The following is a 9,783-nucleotide window of genomic DNA, read 5'->3' as shown; positions in this document are numbered from 1 at the left end:
TCAGAATTTTCAGAAGTGTAAAAGAAGAATTGTTATGAGGAAATCTTTCTTTCTCGTCAGCTCACTCCTCTCCTTTTGATCCTGGAGACATGATGTCCCTTGCTTGATATAGGTCCACCAACCCTCTGCTGCTTCTAACCGAGATAGCCGTTGCTTGCTTGTAGCCCTGACCATTTATTAGATTGTGGAAGACATCAGAACCCTTTGAAACTTGATGCCTTTGCGCAGACTTCCAAAAATGAGTTCCTGACCAGTAGTACCATGTTGACTGATTGTAGGACCCTCTCGATTCTGAGACTTCTGAGGCAACTCTGAGGTGACCTGTGAATTTTTTAATTACAAAAATATACTTTATATGTTAAAAAAAATCCTTGTACATATACATAATCACAAATGCAGTTTGGTTCTGTACAGTAGCATATCAAGGAAACAAACAAAAACGGAAGTTGCTGGAAAAACTCAGCAGGTCTGGCAGCATCTGTGAAGAAAAAATCAGAAGTAAATCAAAGTTCTGAGGAAGGGTTACCAGACCTGAAACATTAACTCTGATTTTTTTCTTCACAGATGCTGCCAGACCTGCTGATCTTTTCCAGGAACTTCTGTTTTTGTTCCTGATTTACAGAATCCGCAGCTCTTTCAGTTTTTATTAAGGAAACAAACAAACATTGGAGTTTCACTCTATCCAAAAAAAAGGCATTTCTTACACACACAAGACTATATTTACATGCATTTGAAGTACTAGGAGGGTCTGATAACTGAACGGACCTGCATTTAACTTCAGCAGGAAGACCTCAGTGGTCTTTCCAGGTAACCCATAAACTATCAATGGAGTGGTAAATTTTTTTTCAATAAATACATGCTTTTGCTAGAAATTCCACTTAAACTAGTTATGTGAAGTACATTCTCAGGTAGTGAGACACCAGAGCTTTTTCTAAGTTTTCCAGAAACAAAATAAAACTTTAAAAGAAGCAGTTAGCTGGGAGGAAAGGAATAGTCCAAATTCAAAACAGTGTTTTCAGAATCTACGTATGTGGCTGAACTGCGTGTTTGTGTGTGGATTCAAACTCCTCCCGGAGAGGATTTTTAAAACACACCCACCCCATTCTCTGATAAACCTGCCCGATGACTTTTGGAAACAACAAAAGCGAGGAAGGAAGGCAGAGGGTGTTACTGCTTCAGCTCACCTGCAACGGAGAGACAGGCACCATTGTGCTGCCTCTGTGGAGAACTCCTGACACAGTCACTGCAGGTAAGAGACTGACTTGTACTGGCTAAAATATTGTGTTTGTGCCAATGGTGATTCCACATCAACTGATGATTCTATGGGAAAACTGTGATATGAGACAGGTAAAATATTTGTTATAGAATATTAGTTTTTTATTCCCATTTGCTAAAGTGTAGTCTTGGATGGAGTCTCTAGCATCAGACTGCTAATGTAGTTTATTGAATACCTTGGCATCCAAACCAGTCTTCTTGATTCCTTTGTCAAGGCTGAGGTGACTGTTTAATATTAGAAAACACGCACTGATCTGTGTGTTTTTGTGTCTGAATGTAATCAGCCATTTATCAGTCACTTGGATAGAAAGGGAAAAAAACTGTGTTTGACATCACAGTGAGCGCTTCGAATCCAAATGGCAATACCAAGTTTTCAGCATCTTGTACTTCATATAGGCTGGTGCATAGAAATGTAATCAGTTTGAAAGAAGAAAAGGAAAACAAAATCATAGAACTGACAAGTGCAAAGATCAGAATATTTTGAAGGAAGGCATTTTAAAGCTGTTTGGATCAGCATATGATAGTTCTGACATTAGAATATAACTATGAAGGAGTACAGTTTGCAATAAAAACAGAAAGTGCTGGAGGAACTCAACACGTCTACCAGCATCTGTGGAGAGACAAACAGAGTTAACATTTCAAGTCTGATATGATTTCCTTCTTCTTCAAGTCATATTTGTTTTGCATTATGATGGAAAATGGAAAATGATGAAATGGTAGAGGCATTGAACAGGTATTCTCACAGAATCACAGAACGTGTTACGATGGAGAAAGAAACCATTCAACCCATTGTTTCTGCATCGGCTCATTAAATTAGTAAATTTTGTGTCTGTCTTCATGGTAGAAGCTTTAGAAAACTTCCCACTGGTAACTGAAAATCAAGGGATAATGGACAAACCCCACCACCAGGAAAAAGTTGCTGGAAAAACTGTCAGACCTAAAGGCTGACAAATCCCCAGGACCAGTTGGTCTACAACCTAGGGTCTTATAGAAGTGCCAGCCCAGATAGTAGATTCATCATTTATAATCTTGCAAAATCTCTTAAAATTTGGAAGGTTGTCAGCAGATCAGGAAATAGCAAATGTAGCACCTTTATTCAGGACAGGAGTAATGCAGAAAGCAGGAAACTATAGACTAGTTAGCCTAACATTTGTTTGGAAAGGTGCTGGAATCTATTTTTCAGAAGTTTATAGCATGTTACCTTTGAAAATCATGATGTAATCAGACAGAGCCAACATGGCTTTGTGAAACGGAAATTGTGTTTAATCTATTAGAGTTTCTTAACCAAATGACATTCATGGTGGAACCATAGATGTGGTGTAGTTGGATTTGCAAAAAGCATTGGATAAAGTACCATTTTAATGTTTGATGTACAAGAAATGAATGTATGGTGTAGGGAGTATTCATAAAGCATGGATAAAGGATTGGTTAACCACCTGAAAGCAAAGAAGAAGGGTGGCATGTTTGCTCAGTGGTTGGCACTGCTGCCTCACAGTGCCAGGGTCCCGCATTCAATTCCAGCCTCAGGTGACTGTCTGTGTGGAGTTTGCACATTCTTCCGACGTCTGCGTGGATTTAACTCTGGGTGCTCAGGTTTCTTCCCTCTCTCCAAAGATTTGTACGTTAGGTTGGATTGGCTGTGCTATAGTGTGCAGGCTAAGTGGGTTAGCCATGGTAAATGTGGGGTCACAGGTGTAGGGTGGTGGTCTGAGTGGGACGCTCTTCAGAGGATTGGTGTGGACTTAATGGGCTGAATGGCCTCTTTCCACACTGTAGGGACAAATAGATCTTTTAAAAGTTGGCGAGATGTAACTAGTGATAGCTAAATTTGCCAGCGGCATGATCGATAAGTTAGATAAGAAAGTAAGTTATCAAGAGGGACGGTGAGAGAGTCTGCAAAGGGATATAGACAGGTTACATCAGTGTGCAAAAAATTGGCACATGGAGCATAATGCAGGTATATGTGAACTTTTCCATTTTGGCAGGGAGTCTAGAGAAGCAGTGGAGAGAGATTGCAGGAGATAATGTTACTGAGAGAGCTGGTGTCGAGGTACAAGAATCACATGAAGTTAGTCTACAGGTACAACAAGCAATTAGAAAGACATTTTAAAAAATATTCATTTATTTTATATTCATCACAGCCAACAACACCTTTATCTCATGAATAAATAACAAAATAAAATCATTTAGACTGCGACAAGGAGAAATTTTTTCATGTAAAAGGGTAAAGTATTCAATGTTCCAGGATTGTTAAATGAAACTTGCTCCATTGTTTTAGATTCCTCAATCAGGTGAAAAGAACCTCTCAGCACTTACATTCCCTCCAATTATTTTTTCTTCTGTACAGACCTCTAAGATCCATGTGTGGCAAGTCACTATAGGACAACCTGTTCATTCTAGATCAAAGCTAGTGAATGTTTCCTGTGCTGCCTCCAGTACTTTTAAACTAAGCTTTTGTTCCTTGTACAAGTACATCAAAGATTAAACATCGACCTTTATAAATTTCACTCCTTTTAAAAAAAATCTGCTTTTCTATCCTTATGATTAAAGTGAATGAACACAAAGTTCCTACATTTTACTGTATCTATCACCTTTTTGCCCACTCTCTTAACCTGTCTATTGCTCTCTGGAGCCTCTTTGTGCCATCATCAAAGTTGCATTCCAACCTGGGTTTAATTCATCAGCAAATATAAATACATGCCTCTTGATCTCTTTGTCTGTTAGTGATTATAAATAGCTAAGGCCTGACACTGATCCTTGTGGCTCTCCTCTAGGCAGAGCCTACCCAACTCTAAAGTGCCCTATTTAACCTAATCTCTGCTTACGGCCAGTGAACCAATTCCCTATCTACATTAATACATTACCCACGGGTCCATATGGTGTACTAACGTTTAGAATAGCACCTTACCAAACGTGGTTTGGAAATTAAAATACACCACCTCTGTTGGTTTTCCTTTATCTATATTACTTACATTCTCAAAGCACTCTACTAAATTTGCCAAATGGTACTCATACATCCAGTTGAATCATTCTAATCCTACTATCCTTTTCTAAGTGCAAAGATTAGTTCTGCACATTGGTTTTAAAGGAAGATATTTGAAGCTGGTTAAATCAGTCCTGAGATTAAAAGCATGCAATTGTTTCTGTTCAATTTTATGAGAACATGATGGAAGATGTCATCAACAGTGTTCAGATACATGTACTGATATTTCTGATAATCAAGATGGTGCTAGTTGGAATTTGGGAGCACTCCATCAGAAATCTGAGCAAACTAACTTTGGGATGTGTAGCCAGAACTGTGTAATATTAATCTATACAAAATGTACTCAAACTTTACATTATGGATTCAGTGAGGCAATGTACATAGACTTTCAGAAAACTTTTGACAAGGTGCCTTGACAATTACAGTTAAGAATTAGGGTGAGGGTAGAATATAGTATTAATACGGTTAGAAAGGAGGTACATAGAGTAGAAGTAAAAACGTATCTCAATGTTATTTGAATTGGATATATACGTTTAATGTTGTCCAAAATTTCAGACAATATGAAATTTAGAGCCATGTAATTGATCCAGAGGACCACAGAAGTTGGAAGACAATAAGGCGTTGTAGACAGGACATTGTGGATGAATTTCATTGGCAGTAATTGATGCTGACAAGTGGCAAGTAACATTCGTGCCACGCAATGCCACGTAATGACCATCTTCAATAGGACACAATCTAACCACCACCCCTTGATATTCAATGGTGTTACTGTAACCAAATCCCCCAATATCAACACCCTTGAGGTTACCATTGACCAAAAACTGGACATGCCACATTAACACGGTGGCTACAAGAGCATGTCAGAAGCTAGGAATATTGCAGCAAGCAACCCACTTCCTGACTCCCCAAAGCCTGTCCATCATCTCCAAGGCACAAGTCAGAAGTGTGATGGAATAATTCCAACTTGTCTGGATGGGTTCAGTTTCCAACAACACTCAAGAAGCTTGACAAATTCCAGGACAAAGCAGCCCACTTGATTAGCACCACATCCACGAACATGCATTCTCTCAACTCCTGATGATTAATAGCTACAGTGTGTACTATCTACAAGATACACTGCAGAAATTCACCATAGATCCTTAGAAGTACCTTTCCAACCCATGACCACTCCCATCTAGAAGAACAGGGGCATCAGATGCGTGGGAACACCATTGCAAGTCCCCCTCCAAGCCACTCACCATCCTGACTTGGAAATATATTGCCATTCCTTCACTGTTGCTGGGTCAAAATCCTGGAATTTCCTCCCCAGGGGCATTTTGTGTCAACTTACAGCATGTGGACAGCAGCGGTTCAAAAAGGCAGCTAACCACCACCTTCTCAAGGGCAACTTGAGATGGGCAATAAGTATTGGCCAGCCAGTGATGCCTATGTCCTACAAATGAATAAAAAATAGAACATGCAAGGTATCAACAATATGAAACCTTGATTATATCACAGTTGTAATGCACAGTTTTGAACTTCACACTGTGGGCAAGATGTATATATTATGTCTTTAATAATTTGCTATGTGGTTGGAAGAAGTATAGACATTCCAATAAACTATCTTAATGCTGATGGGAATTCAAATGCAACTGCATTTGTATTCCAGCTGAGTTTAAACATCCATTTCTGAAATAAAATTTTAACAAGACCATTTCAAAACTTTTTCAGCAATAACAAAGACATTTAAGGGTTCATTGATTGAGGTATTTAATGTCATTACAGGATGGAACAAGAGTAGCTATAAGCAAAATATTTCCTGTGGCTGAAGAGTCTGGAATAATAGGGAGAAAAATCTTTTCCCAACAATTCGCAGATCCCCTCATAGATCTGGAACTGGAATCCCTGCGGCTGGTCTACATGAACTCTTTGCATGGTCCCTGGGGCACAGCTGGAGTTCTAAGTACAATGGTTTGATCTGATGTTACAGAAGGTCCAATTTTGCATGGCCTGCATTTTTGGTGAAGTGTTTGTGTTGTGCTGCACATATAGTTGGACACAAAGATAATTCCTGGACCTAATGTTAAATGGAGCAGATGCAATGACCCTAAAATAGTAATTCCAAGTGAGTCAGTTGAAGTACTGAAAAATGTAAACAAAACTGATGTTAGAGGAAAAAATGCACACAACAACAAATATTTAAAATAATCTATCAACTCACGCACTGGAATCAAAAACCTCAGTGATTCAAAGTGCAGTTGAGAACTTTTTAGGGTGATTTGGAAATCTAGACAGTAAAGCTTATTTGGCTGAATGTATTTTCACTTAATAAGAGAAAGAACTGTGGATGCTGGAAATCTGAACCAAAAACAGAAATTTCTGGAGAATCTCAGCAGGTCTGGCAGCATCTGTACAGAGAACGCAGAGTTAACCTTTCAGGTCCAGTGACTCTTCTTAATAATGTACTTTCTTTTACATTATGTTCTAACATAGTAATCCAAATGCTACAACGGTTCAGTCTGTTTACAAGGAAACAGTTGTGTTTATGTGCTCCATATATGAACAGCTGCATGAGAATTTTAAACAGCCTTGATGTTAATGTTATAACGAAATCACAGGTTAAAGCCATTCAGAGATGACCCATAGGTTGGTGACATATTTGTTTTTTTTTTAATTGGAGTTTTTAAAAGCTTTGTTTGTTTATCCAAAGGACAATATGAGTTTCAGTGTAATTGGTAGTTAACAGAACAATTGTGGAAACACAGTAGAAGGATAATTAATTTAATAATAAAGGGAGCTGTGAGTCAGTTAAATGATGTTTCTTTCTCTCCACCTTCCATCCACGCCTTAACAAGGAATGTCTTCTGAATGTTTACTGAGTGTTTACTCAACATCTAGTAGCTGGGCAAACACTGGTCCAACTTATTAAACTAAATCTGTGCACGAAGCAATACTGCATGTAACTCACAAACAGACAGAGAACCAGGCACTTTTCCTTGTGTTGAGCCTGAATTTCTCAATTTTAACCAAAGTAGGAACTCCTAATTATGAGGAGTATTCTGAATACTGTATCCAAAATAGCTGGTTGACTGCTAGTCTGCCCTGATTAAATTGATGGTTTAATGATAAGATTGTAAAGAGAAGCTCATGTTCCAATAAACCATTTTAATGCTGATTCAAGGCATAAGGATGGGAATTCAAATGCAACTGCATTTGTATTCCAGCTGAGCATAAACATACATTTCTAAAATAATATTTTAAGAACGCCATTATTTGTTGTAAACAGTTCTCTGGTTCAGTGGTAGAATTCTCACCTGCCGCCCGGGTTCGATTCCTGGCCAATGCATCATGTTCGCTTGTGCTCCTTTGATTATATATTGGATTGCGAGTAACTTAATGTATAGTGAAAGAAGAGTGCAAAAGTCCCATTAATATTTAAAACAATAAATTGCACTTATGTATTTTTGCGTTTATTAGTTCATGGGATGTGCTCATTGCTGGCTGGGGCAGCATTTATTGCCATTCCCTAATTGCCCTTGAGAAGGTAGCAGTGAGCTGCCTTCCTGAACCACTCCAGTGTGGGGGAGGGGTGATTGAGTTCCCTAACACCGTACATACGGACACTTAAATTAGGAGCGGGAGTACGCTATCCAGCTTCTTGAGCCTGGTGCACCGTTCAATAAGATCGTGGCTGACCTGTTTGTAACCACAAATCTGTTTTCCCACCTTCCCTTGATAACCCTTCATTCCTTTGCTTACAAAGAATCTATCTACTTCCACCTTAAAAATATTCAAGGACTCTTGTTCCACCACCTCTTCAGGATGAGAATTCCAAAGGTTCTTGACCCTCTGAGAGAAGAAAAACTTGATTTATAATACAGTGACCTCTAGTTCTAGATTCTTCCGTTATGGGAAATATCCCTCTACATCTACCCTGTTAAGAGCCCTCAGGATCTTATGTACTTCCATCAAGTCACCTTTTCTGAATTCTAGTGAATGCAAGGCCAGGCCTGTCCAATCTTGCTTTATTTTGCCCCAGTGACAATGAAGAGGCAGCAACATGTTTCCAAGTCTGGATGGTGTATGGCTTAGAGGATAACCTGCAAATGTATGCTCCTATGCATCTGCTACCCTTGTCTTTCTAGCTTTAGAGGGTCATGGATTTGGAAGGCTCACCCTTAATAGAATGAAATGTCGTAAGATCAATGTTAACAATAAGAAAAGAGATATGTAGTTCTGGGTTACTGAGTCCATTAGGAATGTACTCGTCTGTCTGCGTAAAGCAATCAAGAGGTAAAGTACATTTATTTTCCTATCCACCCTATTTTACATTTTGTCGACTGAATGTAGTTTTCAAATTAGAAAAAGGTCAAAACAATTCTTTTGCTGCTTTCGTAATGTTTTTTCTAGGGATTGAGAGCATAGAGATTTGGTTGTTTCAACCTTGAGCTGTACATCAAGGTCAAATTGATGACACAAAAGTTTGCTTTTCCAGATTGGTGTTAAAAATCCAGAGCAAAATGATTTTGGGCAATCTCAATCCTTTACAAGGAGGCAGTTTATACAATGATTGGAATGCGTATTAATTAGCACTAAGTGTTTTGGTTGGGTGGGTAATACAATGTCAGAGTGGGAGGATGCAATTATGAAGTAGGTTTATTCCCAGAATTCCATCACCAGGAAAGAGATCCCTGCAACCTAGTTAATACTTCGGGTGTGTGTGTGTGTGTGTGTGTGTGTGTACTTTGTATCCATTATCAGATCTGAACCGGGGCACTTTAGTGATTTTGAGATGAGTTAATGTCCTTTCTATCATTGAGACCACTTACTTCTTTCCACCTCTGCAATGTTGCCCAACTTCACCCTTGTCTTAACACATTCTGAAAACGCCTCAAGCCTTTAATAACTTTAGATTTGACTATTCTAATATTTTGCCTCAAGTTTTGTGTTCTTCTGTGTGACCACTAAGCTCTGTGTTTGGCAGCAACTACTGAAACCAGAACTGGATGCTGGGAATGGCGTCAGCTCCCTGATCCATATGCACAGACCCTCAAAGTATCTGTGCAGCCGCACAGAGGGAGCATTGTGTCCCAGTCAGCCTCTTATCTGTGAACTAGGAATGTTGCAAAATTCTGTTATCTGTATCCTAATTTGCACCAAGTGCCATTCACTCGCCCTGTGCCCACTGATTTATGTTAGCTCTAGTTCTGGCAATGAATTGACTTCAAAATTATCATTTGTGTGTTCAAACCCTTCCATGGATTGGCCTCTCCCTGTCTCTGCAGCCTTTTCCAGCCTTATAGCCCTTCATCATGTCCATGCTCCTCAAATTCTGGCTTCTTGCGCATCTCTATTTCGAATCACTTGGAGAAAAGACTATGAAGTCTCTTTGAATCAGAGATAGCAGGAACTGCAGATGCTGGAGAATCCGAGACAACAAGGTGCAGGGCTGGATGAACACAGCAGGCCAAGCAGCATCATAGGAGCAGAGAGGCTGACGTTTCGGGCCTAGACCCTTCATCAGAAAAGGGTCTTTTCTGATGAAG

The 9,783-nt window shown here is 39.3% G+C and overlaps 1 protein-coding gene across 1 annotated transcript in view; it reads left to right on the top strand.

Annotated features, from left to right (window-relative positions):
• The first annotated feature begins 1,142 nt into the window (after positions 1-1,142).
• Positions 1,143-9,783, top strand: part of LOC109933415 (neuroblast differentiation-associated protein AHNAK-like) — a 50,222-nt gene continuing 41,581 nt past the window's right edge. The window contains exon 1 of the mRNA XM_048601357.1: positions 1,143-1,249. The gene's annotated coding sequence lies outside the window, so the exon portion shown is untranslated. The remainder of the gene's footprint in view (positions 1,250-9,783) is intronic.

The sequence above is a fragment of the Rhincodon typus genome, chromosome 9 (assembly GCF_021869965.1).
Source record: "Rhincodon typus isolate 14 chromosome 9, sRhiTyp1.1, whole genome shotgun sequence".
Classification (NCBI taxonomy): Eukaryota; Metazoa; Chordata; class Chondrichthyes; order Orectolobiformes; family Rhincodontidae; genus Rhincodon; species Rhincodon typus.
The sequence above is the reverse complement of the archived record's forward strand: the minus strand, read 5'-3'. Positions and strand labels throughout refer to the sequence as shown.